This window comes from Lithobates pipiens, unplaced genomic scaffold, assembly GCF_037356315.1.
Source record: "Lithobates pipiens isolate NorthernLeopardFrog02 unplaced genomic scaffold, aLitPip1_a1.2 Scaffold_13, whole genome shotgun sequence".
Classification (NCBI taxonomy): domain Eukaryota; kingdom Metazoa; phylum Chordata; class Amphibia; order Anura; family Ranidae; genus Lithobates; species Lithobates pipiens.
The window spans coordinates 545,543,060-545,558,720 of record NW_027507718.1 but is presented as its reverse complement, the minus strand read 5'-3'; the positions used below and the strand labels follow the sequence as shown (position 1 = coordinate 545,558,720).

General features: G+C 46.4%; 1 protein-coding gene and 1 long non-coding RNA gene across 2 annotated transcripts in view; both read right to left on the bottom strand.

Moving 5' to 3' along the window:
• The window catches only part of LOC143976252 (uncharacterized), a 37,805-nt gene extending 23,476 nt beyond the window's left edge, over positions 1 to 14,329 (bottom strand). The window contains exon 1 of the long non-coding RNA XR_013272574.1: positions 13,958 to 14,329. This is a non-coding gene — a long non-coding RNA (uncharacterized LOC143976252). The remainder of the gene's footprint in view (positions 1 to 13,957) is intronic.
• Positions 1 to 15,661, bottom strand: part of LOC143975804 (N-acetyltransferase 8F1-like) — a 261,344-nt gene that overhangs the window by 135,632 nt on the left and 110,051 nt on the right. The window lies entirely within an intron of this gene.

Below are 15,661 nucleotides of genomic sequence, written 5' to 3'. Positions count from 1 at the left end.
ACACTCAAACCTAGACCAAAAGAAAAAAAAAAAATGGATGACAAGTTGCAAGTTGGTGTGGTGGCCAGGCAGTGCGTACAACCCCAGTACTCCTTTCCAGACTTAGGGTATATAGCACTCTCAATCCTAGACCAAAAGAAAAAAAAAAAAAATGGATGACAAGTTGCAAGTTGGTGTGGTGGCCAGGCAGTGCATACAACCCCACGTACTCCTTTCCGGACTTGGGGTATATAGCACACTCAATCCTAGACCAAAAGGAAAAAAAAAATGGATGACAAGTTGCAAGTTGGTGTGGTGGCCAGGCAGTGCATACAACCCCAGTACTCCTTTCCAGACTTAGGGTATATAGCACACTGAAGCCTAGACCAAAAGAAAAAAAAAAAAATGGATGACAAGTTGCAAGTTGGTGTGGTGGCCAGGCAGTGCATACAACCCCACGTACTCCTTTCCGGACTTGGGGTATATAGCACACTCAATCCTAGACCAAAAGGAAAAAAAAAATGGATGACAAGTTGCAAGTTGGTGTGGTGGCCAGGCAGTGCATACAACCCCAGTACTCCTTTCCGGACTTAGGGTATATAGCACTCTCAATCCTAGACCAAAAGAAAAAAAAAAATGGATGACAAGTTGCAAGTTGGTGTGGTGGCCAGGCAGTGCGTACAACCCCAAGTATTCCTTTCCGGACTCAGGGTATATAGCACACTCAATCCTAGACCAAAAGAAAAAAAAAAATGGATGACAAGTTGCAAGTTGGTGTGGTGGCCAGGCAGTGCGTACAACCCCAAGTACTCCTTTCCGGACTCAGGGTATGTTAGCACACTCAAACCTAGACCAAAAGAAAAAAAAAAAAAAATGGATGACAAGTTGCAAGTTGGTGTGGTGGCCAGGCAGTGCGTACAACCCCAAGTACTCCTTTCCGGACTCAGGGTATGTTAGCACACTCAAACCTAGACCAAAAGAAAAAAAACAAAACAATGGATGACAAGTTGCAAGTTGGTGTGGTGGCCAGGCAGTGCATACAAACCCAAGTACTCCTTTCCGGACTTAGGGTATATAGCACACTCAATCCTAGACCAAAAGGAAAAAAAAAAAAAATGGATGACAAGTTGCAAGTTGGTGTGGTGGCCAGGCAGTGCATACAACCCCAAGTACTCCTTTCTGGACTTAGGGTATATAGCACACTGAAGCCTAGACCAAAAGAAAAAAAAAATGGATGACAAGTTGCAAGTTGGTGTGGTGGCCAGGCAGTGCATACAACCCCAAGTACTCCTTTCCGGACTTAGGGTATATAGCACACTCAATCCTAGACCAAAAGGAAAAAAAAAATGGATGACAAGTTGCAAGTTGGTGTGGTGGCCAGGCAGTGCATACAACCCCAAGTACTCCTTTCTGGACTTGGGGTATGTAGCACACTCAATCCTAGACCAAAAGGAAAAAAAAAATGGATGACAAGTTGCAAGTTGGTGTGGTGGCCAGGCAGTGCATACAACCCCAGTACTCCTTTCCAGACTTAGGGTATATAGCACACTGAAGCCTAGACCAAAAGAAAAAAAATGGATGACAAGTTGCAAGTTGGTGTGGTGGCCAGGCAGTGCATACAACCCCAGTACTCCTTTCCGGACTTAAGGTATATAGCACAGTCAATCCTAGACCAAAAGAAAAAAAGAAAAAAAATGGATGACAAGTTGCAAGTTGGTGTGGTGGCCAGGCAGTGCGTACAACCCCAGTACTCCTTTCCAGACTTAGGGTATATAGCACACTGAAGCCTAGACCAAAAGAAAAAAAAAAATGGATGACAAATTGCAAGTTGGTATGGTGGCCAGGCAGAGCGTACAACCCCAAGTACTCCTTTCCGGACTCAGGGAATGTTAGCACACTCAAACCTAGACCAAAAGAAAAAAAAAATGGATGACAAGTTGCAAGTTGGTGTGGTGGCCAGGCAGTGCGTACAACCCCAGTACTCCTTTCCAGACTTAGGGTATATAGCACTCTCAATCCTAGACCAAAAGAAAAAAAAAAAAAAAATGGATGACAAGTTGCAAGTTGGTGTGGTGGCCAGGCAGTGCATACAACCCCAGTACTCCTTTCCAGACTTAGGGTATATAGCACACTGAAGCCTAGACCAAAAGAAAAAAAAAAAAAATGGATGACAAGTTGCAAGTTGGTGTGGTGGCCAGGCAGTGCGTACAACCCCAAGTACTCCTTTCCGGACTCAGGGTATGTTAGCAGACTCAAACCTAGACCAAAAGAAAAAAAAAAAAATGGATGACAAGTTGCAAGTTGGTGTGGTGGCCAGGCAGTGCGTACAACCCCAAGTACTCCTTTGCGGACTCAGGGTATATAGCACACTCAATCCTAGACCAAAAGAACAAAAAAAAAAAAAAAAATGGATGACAAGTTGCAAGTTGGTGTGGTGGCCAGGCAGTGCGTACAACCCCAAGTACTCCTGTCCGGACTCAGGGTATGTTAGCACAATGAAGCCTAGACCAAAAGAAAAAAAAAAAAAATGGATGACAAGTTGCAAGTTGGTGTGGTGGCCAGGCAGTGCGTACAACCCCAGTACTCCTTTCCGGACTCAGGGTATATAGCACACTGAAGCCTAGACCAAAAGAAAAAAAAAAAAAATGGATGACAAGTTGCAAGTTGGTGTGGTGGCCAGGCAGTGCGTACAACCCCAAGTATTCCTTTCCGGACTCAGGGTATATAGCACACTCAATCCTAGACCAAAAGAAAAAAAAAAAATGGATGACAAGTTGCAAGTTGGTGTGGTGGCCAGGCAGTGCGTACAACCCCAAGTACTCCTTTCCGGACTCAGGGTATATAGCACACTCAATCCTAGACCAAAAGGAAAAACAAAAAAAATGGATGACAAGTTGCAAGTTGGTGTGGTGGCCAGGCAGTGCATACAACCCCAAGTACTCCTTTCCGGACTCAAGGTATGTTAGCACACTCAAACCTAGACCAAAAGAAAAAAAAAAAAATGGATGACAAGTTGCAAGTTGGTGTGGTGGCCAGGCAGTGCATACAAACCCAAGTACTCCTTTCCGGACTTAGGGTATATAGCACACTCAATCCTAGACCAAAAGGAAAAAAAAAAAAATGGATGACAAGTTGCAAGTTGGTGTGGTGGCCAGGCAGTGCATACAACCCCAAGTACTCCTTTCCGGACTTAGGGTATATAGCACACTCAATCCTAGACCAAAAGAAAAAAAAAAAAATGGATGATAAGTTGCAAGTTGGTGTGGTGGCCAGGCAGTGCGTACAACCCCAGTACTCCTTTCCGGACTTAGGGTATATAGCACACTCAATCCTAGACCAAAAGAAAAAAAAAAATGGATGACAAGTTGCAAGTTGGTGTGGTGGCCAGGCAGTGCGTAAAACCCCAAGTACTCCTCCTTTCCGGACTCAGGGTATATAGCACACTCAATCCTAGACCAAAAGGAAAAACAAAAAAAATGGATGACAAGTTGCAAGTTGGTGTGGTGGCCAGGCAGTGCGTACAACCCCAAGTACTCCTTTCTGGACTTAGGGTATATAGCACACTCAATCCTAGACCAAAAGGAAAAAAAAAAATGGATGACAAGTTGCAAGTTGGTGTGGTGGCCAGGCAGTGCGTACAACCCCAAGTACTCCTTTCCGGACTCAGGGTATATAGCACACTCAATCCTAGACCAAAAGGAAAAAAAGAAAAAAATGGATGACAAGTTGCAAGTTGGTGTGGTGGCCAGGCAGTGCATACAACCCCAGTACTCCTTTCCGGACTCAGGGTATATAGCACAATGAAGCCTAGACCAAAAGAAAAAAAAAAAAATGGATGACAAGTTACAAGTTGGTGTGGTGGCCAGGCAGTGCGTAAAACCCCAAGTACTCCTCCTTTCCGGACTCAGGGTATATAGCACACACAATCCTAGACCAAAAGAAAAAAAAAAAAAATGGATGACAAGTTGCAAGTTGGTGTGGTGGCCAGGCAGTGCGTACAACCCCAGTACTCCTTTCCAGACTTAGGGTATATAGCACACTGAAGCCTAGACCAAAAGAAAAAAAAAAAATGGATGACAAGTTGCAAGTTGGTGTGGTGGCCAGGCAGTGCGTACAACCCCAAGTACTCCTTTCTGGACTCAGGGTATATAGCACACTCAATCCTAGACCAAAAGAAAATAAACAAAACAATGGATGACAAGTTGCAAGTTGGTGTGGTGGCCAGGCAGTGCATACAAACCCAAGTACTCCTTTCCGGACTTAGGGTATATAGCACACTCAATCCTAGACCAAAAGGAAAAAAAAAAAAATGGATGACAAGTTGCAAGTTGGTGTGGTGGCCAGGCAGTGCATACAACCCCAGTACTCCTTTCCGGACTTAGGGTATATAGCACACTGAAGCCTAGACCAAAAGAAAAAAAAAATGGATGACAAGTTGCAAGTTGGTGTGGTGGCCAGGCAGTGCATACAACCCCAAGTACTCCTTTCTGGACTTAGGGTATATAGCACACTGAAGCCTAGACCAAAAGAAAAAAAAAATGGATGACAAGTTGCAAGTTGGTGTGGTGGTCAGGCAGTGCATACAACCCCAGTACTCCTTTCCAGACTTAGGGTATATAGCACACTGAAGCCTAGACCAAAAGAAAAAAAAAAAAAAATGGATGACAAGTTGCAAGTTGGTGTGGTGGCCAGGCAGTGCGTACAACCCCAAGTACTCCTTTGCGGACTCAGGGTATATAGCACACTCAATCCTAGACCAAAAGAAAAAAAAAAAAAAATGGATGACAAGTTGCAAGTTGGTGTGGTGGCCAGGCAGTGCGTACAACCCCAAGTACTCCTGTCCGGACTCAGGGTATGTTAGCACAATGAAGCCTAGACCAAAAGAAAAAAAAAAAAAAATGGATGACAAGTTGCAAGTTGGTGTGGTGGCCAGGCAGTGCGTACAACCCCAGTACTCCTTTCCAGACTTAGGGTATATAGCACACTGAAGCCTAGACCAAAAGAAAAAAAAAAATGGATAAGTTGCAAGTTGGTGTGGTGGCCAGGCAGTGCGTACAACCCCAGTACTCCTTTCCAGACTTAGGGTATATAGCACTCTCAATCCTAGACCAAAAGAAAAAAAAAAAAAATGGATGACAAGTTGCAAGTTGGTGTGGTGGCCAGGCAGTGCATACAACCCCAGTACTCCTTTCCGGACTTAAGGTATATAGCACAGTCAATCCTAGACCAAAAGAAAAAAAGAAAAAAAATGGATGACAAGTTGCAAGTTGGTGTGGTGGCCAGGCAGTGCGTACAACCCCAAGTACTCCTTTCCGGAGTCAGGGTATGTTAGCACACTCAATCCTAGACCAAAAGAAAAAAAAAAAAAAAAAAAAAAGGATGACAAGTTGCAAGTTGGTGTGGTGGCCAGGCAGTGCGTAAAACCCCAAGTACTCCTCCTTTCCGGACTCAGGGTATATAGCACACTCAATCCTAGACCAAAAGAAAAAAAAAAAAATGGATGACAAGTTGCAAGTTGGTGTGGTGGCCAGGCAGTGCGTACAACCCCAGTACTCCTTTCCAGACTTAGGGTATATAGCACACTGAAGCCTAGACCAAAAGAAAAAAAAAAAATGGATGACAAATTGCAAGTTGGTATGGTGGCCAGGCAGAGCGTACAACCCCAAGTACTCCTTTCCGGACTCAGGGAATGTTAGCACACTCAAACCTAGACCAAAAGAAAAAAAAAAAATGGATGACAAGTTGCAAGTTGGTGTGGTGGCCAGGCAGTGCGTACAACCCCAGTACTCCTTTCCAGACTTGGGGTATATAGCACACTCAATCCTAGACCAAAAGGAAAAAAAAAAAATGGATGACAAGTTGCAAGTTGGTGTGGTGGCCAGGCAGTGCATACAACCCCAGTACTCCTTTCCAGACTTAGGGTATATAGCACACTGAAGCCTAGACCAAAAGAAAAAAAAAAAAAATGGATGACAAGTTGCAAGTTGGTGTGGTGGCCAGGCAGTGCGTACAACCCCAAGTACTCCTTTCCGGACTCAGGGTATGTTAGCAGACTCAAACCTAGACCAAAAGAAAAAAAAAAAAAAATGGATGACAAGTTGCAAGTTGGTGTGGTGGCCAGGCAGTGCGTACAACCCCAAGTACTCCTTTGCGGACTCAGGGTATATAGCACACTCAATCCTAGACCAAAAGAACAAAAAAAAAAAAAAAAAATGGATGACAAGTTGCAAGTTGGTGTGGTGGCCAGGCAGTGCGTACAACCCCAAGTACTCCTGTCCGGACTCAGGGTATGTTAGCACAATGAAGCCTAGACCAAAAGAAAAAAAAAAAAATGGATGACAAGTTGCAAGTTGGTGTGGTGGCCAGGCAGTGCGTAAAACCCCAGTACTCCTTTCCGGACTCAGGGTATATAGCACACTGAAGCCTAGACCAAAAGAAAAAAAAAAAAAAAATGGATGACAAGTTGCAAGTTGGTGTGGTGGCCAGGCAGTGCGTACAACCCCAAGTACTCCTTTCCGGAGTCAGGGTATGTTAGCAGACTCAAACCTAGACCAAAAGAAAAAAAAAAAATGGATGACAAGTTGCAAGTTGGTGTGGTGGCCAGGCAGTGCGTACAACCCCAAGTACTCCTTTCCGGACTCAGGGTATATAGCACACTCAATCCTAGACCAAAAGGAAAAACAAAAAAAATGGATGACAAGTTGCAAGTTGGTGTGGTGGCCAGGCAGTGCATACAACCCCAAGTACTCCTTTCCGGACTCAAGGTATGTTAGCACACTCAAACCTAGACCAAAAGAAAAAAAAAAAAAAATGGATGACAAGTTGCAAGTTGGTGTGGTGGCCAGGCAGTGCATACAAACCCAAGTACTCCTTTCCGGACTTAGGGTATATAGCACACTCAATCCTAGACCAAAAGGAAAAAAAAAAAAATGGATGACAAGTGTCAAGTTGGTGTGGTGGCCAGGCAGTGCATACAACCCCAGTACTCCTTTCCGGACTTAGGGTATATAGCACACTGAAGCCTACACCAAAAGAAAAAAAAAATGGATGACAAGTTGCAAGTTGGTGTGGTGGCCAGGCAGTGCATACAACCCCAAGTACTCCTTTCTGGACTTAGGGTATATAGCACACTGAAGCCTAGACCAAAAGAAAAAAAAATGGATGACAAGTTGCAAGTTGGTGTGGTGGCCAGGCAGTGCATACAACCCCAAGTACTCCTTTCTGGACTTGGGGTATGTAGCACACTCAATCCTAGACCAAAAGGAAAAAAAAAATGGATGACCAGTTGCAAGTTGGTGTGGTGGCCAGGCAGTGCATACAACCCCAGTACTCCTTTCCGGACTTAGGGTATATAGCACACCCAAACCTAGACCAAAAGAAAAAAAAAAAAATGGATGACAAGTTGCAAGTTGGTGTGGTGGCCAGGCAGTGCATACAACCCCAGTACTCCTTTCCGGACTTAGGGTATATAGCACACTCAATCCTAGACCAAAAGAAAAAAAAAAAAAATGGATGATAAGTTGCAAGTTGGTGTGGTGGCCAGGCAGTGCGTACAACCCCAGTACTCCTTTCCGGACTTAGGGTATATAGCACACTCAATCCTAGACCAAAAGAAAAAAAAAAATGGATGACAAGTTGCAAGTTGGTGTGGTGGCCAGGCAGTGCGTACAACCCCAAGTACTCCTTTCCGGAGTCAGGGTATGTTAGCACACTCAAACCTAGACCAAAAGAAAAAAAATGGATGACAAGTTGCAAGTTGGTGTGGTGGCCAGGCAGTGCATACAACCCCAGTACTCCTTTCCGGACTCAGGGTATGTTAGCAGACTCAAACCTAGACCAAAAGAAAAAAAATGGATGACAAGTTGCAAGTTGGTGTGGTGGCCAGGCAGTGCGTACAACCCCAGTACTCCTTTCCGGACTCAGGGTATGTTAGCACAATGAAGCCTAGACCAAAAGAAAAAAAAAAAAAAAATGGATGACAAGTTGCAAGTTGGTGTGGTGGCCAGGCAGTGCGTACAACTCCAAGTACTCCTTTCCGGACTCAGGGTATGTTAGCACACTCAATCCTAGACCAAAAGAAAAAAAAAAAAAATGGATGACAAGTTGCAAGTTGGTGTGGTGGCCAGGCAGTGCGTACAACCCCAGTACTCCTTTCCGGACTCAGGGTATGTTAGCACACTCAATCCTAGACCAAAAGGAAAAACAAAAAAAATGGATGACAAGTTGCAAGTTGGTGTGGTGGCCAGGCAGTGCGTACAACCCCAAGTACTCCTTTCTGGACTTAGGGTATATAGCACACTCAATCCTAGACCAAAAGGAAAAAAAAAAATGGATGACAAGTTGCAAGTTGGTGTGGTGGCCAGGCAGTGCATACAACCCCAAGTACTCCTTTCCGGACTTAAGGTATATAGCACACTCAATCCTAGACCAAAAGAAAAAAAAAAAATGGATGACAAGTTGCAAGTTGGTGTGGTGGCCAGGCAGTGCGTACAACCCCAAGTACTCCTTTCCGGACTCAGGGTATATAGCACACTCAATCCTAGACCAAAAGGAAAAAAAGAAAAAAATGGATGACAAGTTGCAAGTTGGTGTGGTGGCCAGGCAGTGCATACAACCCCAGTACTCCTTTCCGGACTCAGGGTATATAGCACAATGAAGCCTAGACCAAAAGAAAAAAAAAAAAAATGGATGACAAGTTACAAGTTGGTGTGGTGGCCAGGCAGTGCGTAAAACCCCAAGTAATCCTCCTTTCCGGACTCAGGGTATATAGCACACTCAATCCTAGACCAAAAGAAAAAAAAAAAAATGGATGACAAGTTGCAAGTTGGTGTGGTGGCCAGGCAGTGCGTACAACCCCAAGTACTCCTCCTTTCCGGACTCAGGGTATATAGCACACTCAATCCTAGACCAAAAGAAAAAAAAAAAAAAAAAATGGATGACAAGTTGCAAGTTGGTGTGGTGGCCAGGCAGTGCGTACAACCCCAGTACTCCTTTCCAGACTTAGGATATATAGCACACTGAAGCCTAGACCAAAAGAAAAAAAAAATGGATGACAAGTTGCAAGTTGGTGTGGTGGCCAGGCAGTGCGTACAACCCCAAGTACTCCTTTCCGGACTCAGGGTATGTTAGCACACTCAAACCTAGACCAAAAGAAAAAAAAAAAAATGGATGACAAGTTGCAAGTTGGTGTGGTGGCCAGGCAGTGCGTACAACCCCAAGTACTCCTTTCCGGACTCAGGGTATATAGCACACTCAATCCTAGACCAAAAGGAAAAAAATAAAAAAATGGATGACAAGTTGCAAGTTGGTGTGGTGGCCAGGCAGTGCGTACAACCCCAGTACTCCTTTCCAGACTTAGGGTATATAGCACACTGAAGCCTAGACCAAAAGAAAAAAAAATAGATGACAAGTTGCAAGTTGGTGTGGTGGCCAGGCAGTGCATACAACCCCAAGTACTCCTTTCCGGACTTAGGGTATATAGCACACTCAATCCTAGACCAAAAGGAAAAAAAAAAATGGATGACAAGTTGCAAGTTGGTGTGGTGGCCAGGCAGTGCGTACAACCCCAGTACTCCTTTCCAGACTTAGGGTATATAGCACACTGAAGCCTAGACCAAAAGAAAAAAAAAAAAAAATGGATGACAAGTTGCAAGTTGGTGTGGTGGCCAGGCAGTGCGTACAACCCCAGTACTCCTTTCCAGACTTAGGGTATATAGCACACTGAAGCCTAGACCAAAAGAAAAAAAATGGATGACAAGTTGCAAGTTGGTGTGGGGGCCAGGCAGTGCGTACAACCCCAAGTACTCCTTTCCGGACTCAGGGTATGTTAGCACACTCAAACCTAGACCAAAAGAAAAAAAAAAAAACAATGGATGACAAGTTGCAAGTTGGTGTGGTGGCCAGGCAGTGCGTACAACCCCAAGTACTCCTTTCCGGACTCAGGGTATATAGCACACTCAATCCTAGACCAAAAGGAAAAACAAAAAAAATGGATGACAAGTTGCAAGTTGGTGTGGTGGCCAGGCAGTGCGTAAAACCCCAAGTACTCCTCCTTTCCGGACTCAGGGTATATAGCACACTCAATCCTAGACCAAAAGAAAAAAAAAAAAAATGGATGACAAGTTGCAAGTTGGTGTGGTGGCCAGGCAGTGCATACAACCCCAAGTACTCCTTTCCGGACTCAAGGTATGTTAGCACACTCAATCCTAGACCAAAAGAAAAAAAAAAAAAAAAAAAAAGGATGACAAGTTGCAAGTTGGTGTGGTGGCCAGGCAGTGCGTAAAACCCCAAGTACTCCTTTCCGGACTCAGGGTATATAGCACACTCAATCCTAGACCAAAAGAAAAAAAAAAAGGATGACAAGTTGCAAGTTGGTGTGGTGGCCAGGCAGTGCATACAAACCCAAGTACTCCTTTCCGGACTTAGGGTATATAGCACACTGAAGCCTAGACCAAAAGAAAAAAAAAATGGATGACAAGTTGCAAGTTGGTGTGGTGGCCAGGCAGTGCATAGAACCCCAAGTACTCCTTTCTGGACTTAGGGTATATAGCACACTGAAGCCTAGACCAAAAGAAAAAAAAAATGGATGACAAGTTGCAAGTTGGTGTGGTGGCCAGGCAGTGCATACAACCCCAAGTACTCCTTTCCGGACTTAGGGTATATAGCACACTCAATCCTAGACCAAAAGGAAAAAAAAAAAAAATGGATGACAAGTTGCAAGTTGGTGTGGTGGCCAGGCAGTGCATACAACCCCAGTACTCCTTTCCAGACTTAGGGTATATAGCACACTGAAGCCTAGACCAAAAGAAAAAAAAACATGGATGACAAGTTGGTGTGGTGGCCAGGCAGTGCATACAACCCCAGTACTCCTTTCCGGACTCAGGGTATATAGCACACCCAAACCTAGACCAAAAGAAAAAAAAAAAAAATGGATGACAAGTTGCAAGTTGGTGTGGTGGCCAGGCAGTGCATACAACCCCAGTACTCCTTTCCGGACTTAGGGTATATAGCACACTCAATCCTAGACCAAAAGAAAAAAAAAAAAAATGGATGACAAGTTGCAAGTTGGTGTGGTGGCCAGGCAGTGCGTACAACCCCAAGTACTCCTTTCCGGACTCAGGGTATGTTAGCACACTCAATCCTAGACCAAAAGTAAAAAAAATAAAAATAAATGGATGATAAGTTGCAAGTTGGTGTGGTGGCCAGGCAGTGCATACAACCCCAGTACTCCTTTCAAGACTTCGGGTACGTTAGCACACGGTGACCCCACACCCCAGAATATGGAGGCCGGTGACCCCACACCCCAGAATATGGAGGCCGGCTCCACCGGTCACCCCACAGCCCAGAATATGGAGGCCGGCTCCACCAGTGACCACACAGCCCAGAATATGGAGGCTGGCTCCACCGGTGACCCCACAGCCAAGAATATGGAGGCCGGTGACCCCACACCCCAGAATATGGAGGCTGGCTCCACCGGTGACCTTACATGCTCTAATATGTAGGCCGGACTCACCAGTGACCCCACATCCCAGAATATGGAGGCCGGCTTGACCGGTGACCCCACATCTCAGAATATGGAGACCGGGTTTACCGGTGACCCCACATCCCAGAATATGGAGGCCGGCTTGACCGGTGACCCCACAACCCAGAATATGGAGGCCGGCTTGACCGGTGACCCCACATCCCAGAATATGGAGGCCGGCTTGACCGGTGACCCCACATCCCAGAATATGGAGGCCGGCTTGACCGGTGACCCCACATCCCAGAATATGGAGGCCGGCTTGACCGGTGACCCCACATCCCAGAATATGGAGGCCGGCTTGACCGGTGACCCCACATCCCAGAATATGGAGGCCGGCTTGACCGGTGACCCCACATCCCAGAATATGGAGGCCGGCTTGACCGGTGACCCCACAGCCCAGAATATGGAGGCTGGCTTCACCAGTGACCCCACAGCCCAGAATATGGAGGCTGGCTTCACCAGTGACCCCACAGCCCAGAATATGGAGGCTGGCTCCACCTGTGACCTCACATGCTCTAATATGTAGCCTGGACTCACCAGTGACCCCACATCCCAGAATATGGAGGCCGGCTTGACAGGTGACCCCACATCCCAGAATATGGAGGCCGGCTTGACCGGTGACCCCACATCCCAGAATATGGAGGCCGGCTTCACCAGTGACTCCACAGCCTAGAATATGGAGGCTGGCTTCACCAGTGACCCCACAGCCCAGAATATGGAGGCTGGCTGCACCTGTGACCTCACATGCTCTAATATGTAGGCTGGACTCACCAGTGACCCCACATCCCAGAATATGGAGGCCGGCTTGACCGGTGACCCCACATCCCAGAATATGGAGGCCGGCTTGACCGGTGACCCCACAACCCAGAATATGGAGGCCGGCTTGACCGGTGACCCCACAACCCAGAATATGGAGGCTGGCTTCACCAGTGACCCCACAGCCCAGAATATGGAGGCCGGATTCACCAGTGACCCCACAGCCCAGAATATGGAGGCCGGATTCACCAGTGACCCCACATCCCAGAATATGGAGGCCGGCTTCACCGGTGACCCCACATCCCAGAATATGGAGGCCGGCTTCACCGGTGACCCCACATCCCAGAATATGGAGGCCGGCTTCACCGGTGACCCCACATCCCAGAATATGGAGGCCGGCTTCACCGGTGACCCCACATCCCAGAATATGGAGGCCAGCTTCACCAGTGACCCCACATCCCAGAATAGTGAGGCTGGCTTCACCAGTGACCCCACATCCCAGAATATGGAGGCTGGCTTCACCAGTGACCCCACATCCCAGAATATGGAGGCTGGCTTCACCAGTGACCCCACAGCCCAGAATATGGAGGCTGGCTCCACCGGTGACCTCATATGCTCTAATATGTAGGCCGGACTCACCAGTGACCCCACATCCCAGAATATGGAGGCCGGCTTCACCGGGGGCCCCACATCCCAGAATATGGAGGCCGGCTTCACCGGGGGCCCCACACCCCAGAATATGGAGGCCGGCTTCACCGGGGGCCCCACACCCCAGAATATGGAGGCCGGCTTCACCGGGGGCCCCACACCCCAGAATATGGAGGACGGCTTCACCGGGGGCCCCACACCCCAGAATATGGAGGCCGGACTCATCAGTGACCCCAAAATATGGAGGCTGATCTCACTGGTGACCCCACATTCCAGAATATGGAGGCCCCATGAGCGAATTTCATAAGTCGCAGGACATTTTAGAACACCGTATCGCAAAAAAATAGCCTGGTCATTAAGGGGGTAAAATCGCTATAACTTTTGCGCAAACCAATCAATATATACACTTACTGCATCTGTTTACCAAAATTATGTAGACTATATATTGGCCTAAACTGATGAAGAATTATTTTATTTTTATTTTTTTTTTAAACATTTTTTGGGCATATAGAAATAAAACAAAAAAAAAAAACCCACGCACAATATTTCTTTTTAACTGTCACTTTTTGTTTAAAGCACAAAAAATATATATATATTAATTTTTATTAATTTATTAATTAAATATATAAATTTTTATTAATTAAATGTATTTATTATTATTATTATTATTAATATTAATTTTTATTATTAAATATTTAATTAAATATATATTAATTTTATTAATTTATTTTTTTAATTACTTTATTATTATTAAAATGTAAATATATATTTTTATTAATTTATTATCAATTCATTATTATAATTTAAATATATATTAATTTTTATTAATTTATTAAATATTTAATTAACTAAATATATATATTAATTAAATTATTATTATATTATTATTATTATTATTATTATAATTTAAATATATATTAATTTTTGGTGGGGAAAAAAAATAATTTAGTTTGGGTACAGCAGTGCCGTATTGCAAAAAAAATAGCCTGGTCATTAAGGGGGTAAAATCTCCCGGGACTGAAGTAGTCAATGTAAAGACCTTCAAACACTCACGGTCAGGAAGCTCCTTGTAGGTGACAGTGATATAGAAGCAATCGGCATGCTCTCCGATGTGGCCGGGTACTCCAGGCAAACACGTCCGCACTCTTCCCCGCAGCAGAGCAACTGCCGCTCTGCCAGCCAGTGTTGAGTATTTATATTCCGTTCAACCAATCACAGAACAGAACAGCCAAATCCCTATAACGTCCCTGGTTGCCATAGTAACAGCTGCAGGTCTCGTTAACAAGTCACGTGACGCGACTCAACGGCTGATTGCTTGTAGGGACAAGGCAGGCTGCTCTTTAAGCCCGCGCCAGTCCCCTATCTTTTCCGCGGCAGCCCGGCTGCCAGTCCAGCTCAAGCTCAGCCATGGGCACCAGGGGTACAGATACATGAAGGGGGAGGGGCTAGAGGAGAGACCCAGGGGTAGTGAAACATGAAGGGGGAGGAGCTAGAGGAGAGACCCAGGGGTAGTGAAACATGGAGGGGAGGGGAGGGGCTAGAGGAGAGACCTCTCCACGGCCGCCAGTAGAGTTAAGCCTTTGGAGCCTGTGGGCGTGGCCACGAAGGGGAGGAGCCTGATGCAGCCCCGGATCAGAGACATAGTAAGTGTGGCCACCTGTAACCTGAATAGTGATGGACGAACTTCCGACGGGACGTTTCGCGAACGCGAAACGCGAACGGACACAAACGTTCGCGAAAACGACCGTTCGCCGCGGGCTCCATTGACTTCAATGGGAGGCGAATTTCGCAAACCTTTAGGTCGAATTTGCGGCCACGGGGTAATTATTAGGGGGTAGCACGTAGTCCCACCACCTGGACAATAGCATAATACATGTATGAGGTGAATTTGGGATCGATAACTACAAGCATTTTTTTTTTATTTGGGAAATTGTTCTGACAATTCAGGACTATGGAGCTAATGAAGGCAATGGAGGAGAGGGAAGGTCAGGGACCAGGGTAGGCAAACAAGAGGGTGCAGGAGATACAGAGCACTGACAGCAGCACCGTAATACAGAGCACTGACATCAGCACCGTGACATACAGCGCTGACAGCAGCTCCGTGACATACAGCGCTGACAGCAGCTCCGTGACATACAGCGCTGACAGCAGCTCCGTGACATACAGCGCTGACAGCAGCTCCGTGACATACAGCGCTGACAGCAGCTCCGTGACATACAGCGCTGACAGCAGCACCGTGACATACAGCGCTGACAGCAGCTCCGTGACATACAGCGCTGACAGCAGCTCCGTGACATACAGCGCTGACAGCAGCTCCGTGACATACAGCACTGACAGCAGCTCCGTGACATACAGCGCTGACAGCAGCTCCGTGACATACAGCGCTGACAGCAGCACCGTGACATACAGCGCTGACAGCAGCTCCGTGACATACAGCGCTGACAGCAGCTCCGTGACATACAGCGCTGACAGCAGCTCCGTGACATACAGCGCTGACAGCAGCTCCGTGACATACAGCGCTGACAGCAGCTCCGTGACATACAGCGCTGACAGCAGCTCCGTGACATACAGCGCTGACAGCAGCTCCGTGACATACAGCGCTGACAGCAGCTCCGTGACATACAGCGCTGACAGCAGCTCCGTGACATACAGCGCTGACAGCAGCTCCGTGACATACAGCGCTGACAGCAGCACCGTAAGCAGCCCCAGGAGGAAGTCAGCACAGCACAGGGATGGTGTGATCCCCTCATAATAAGA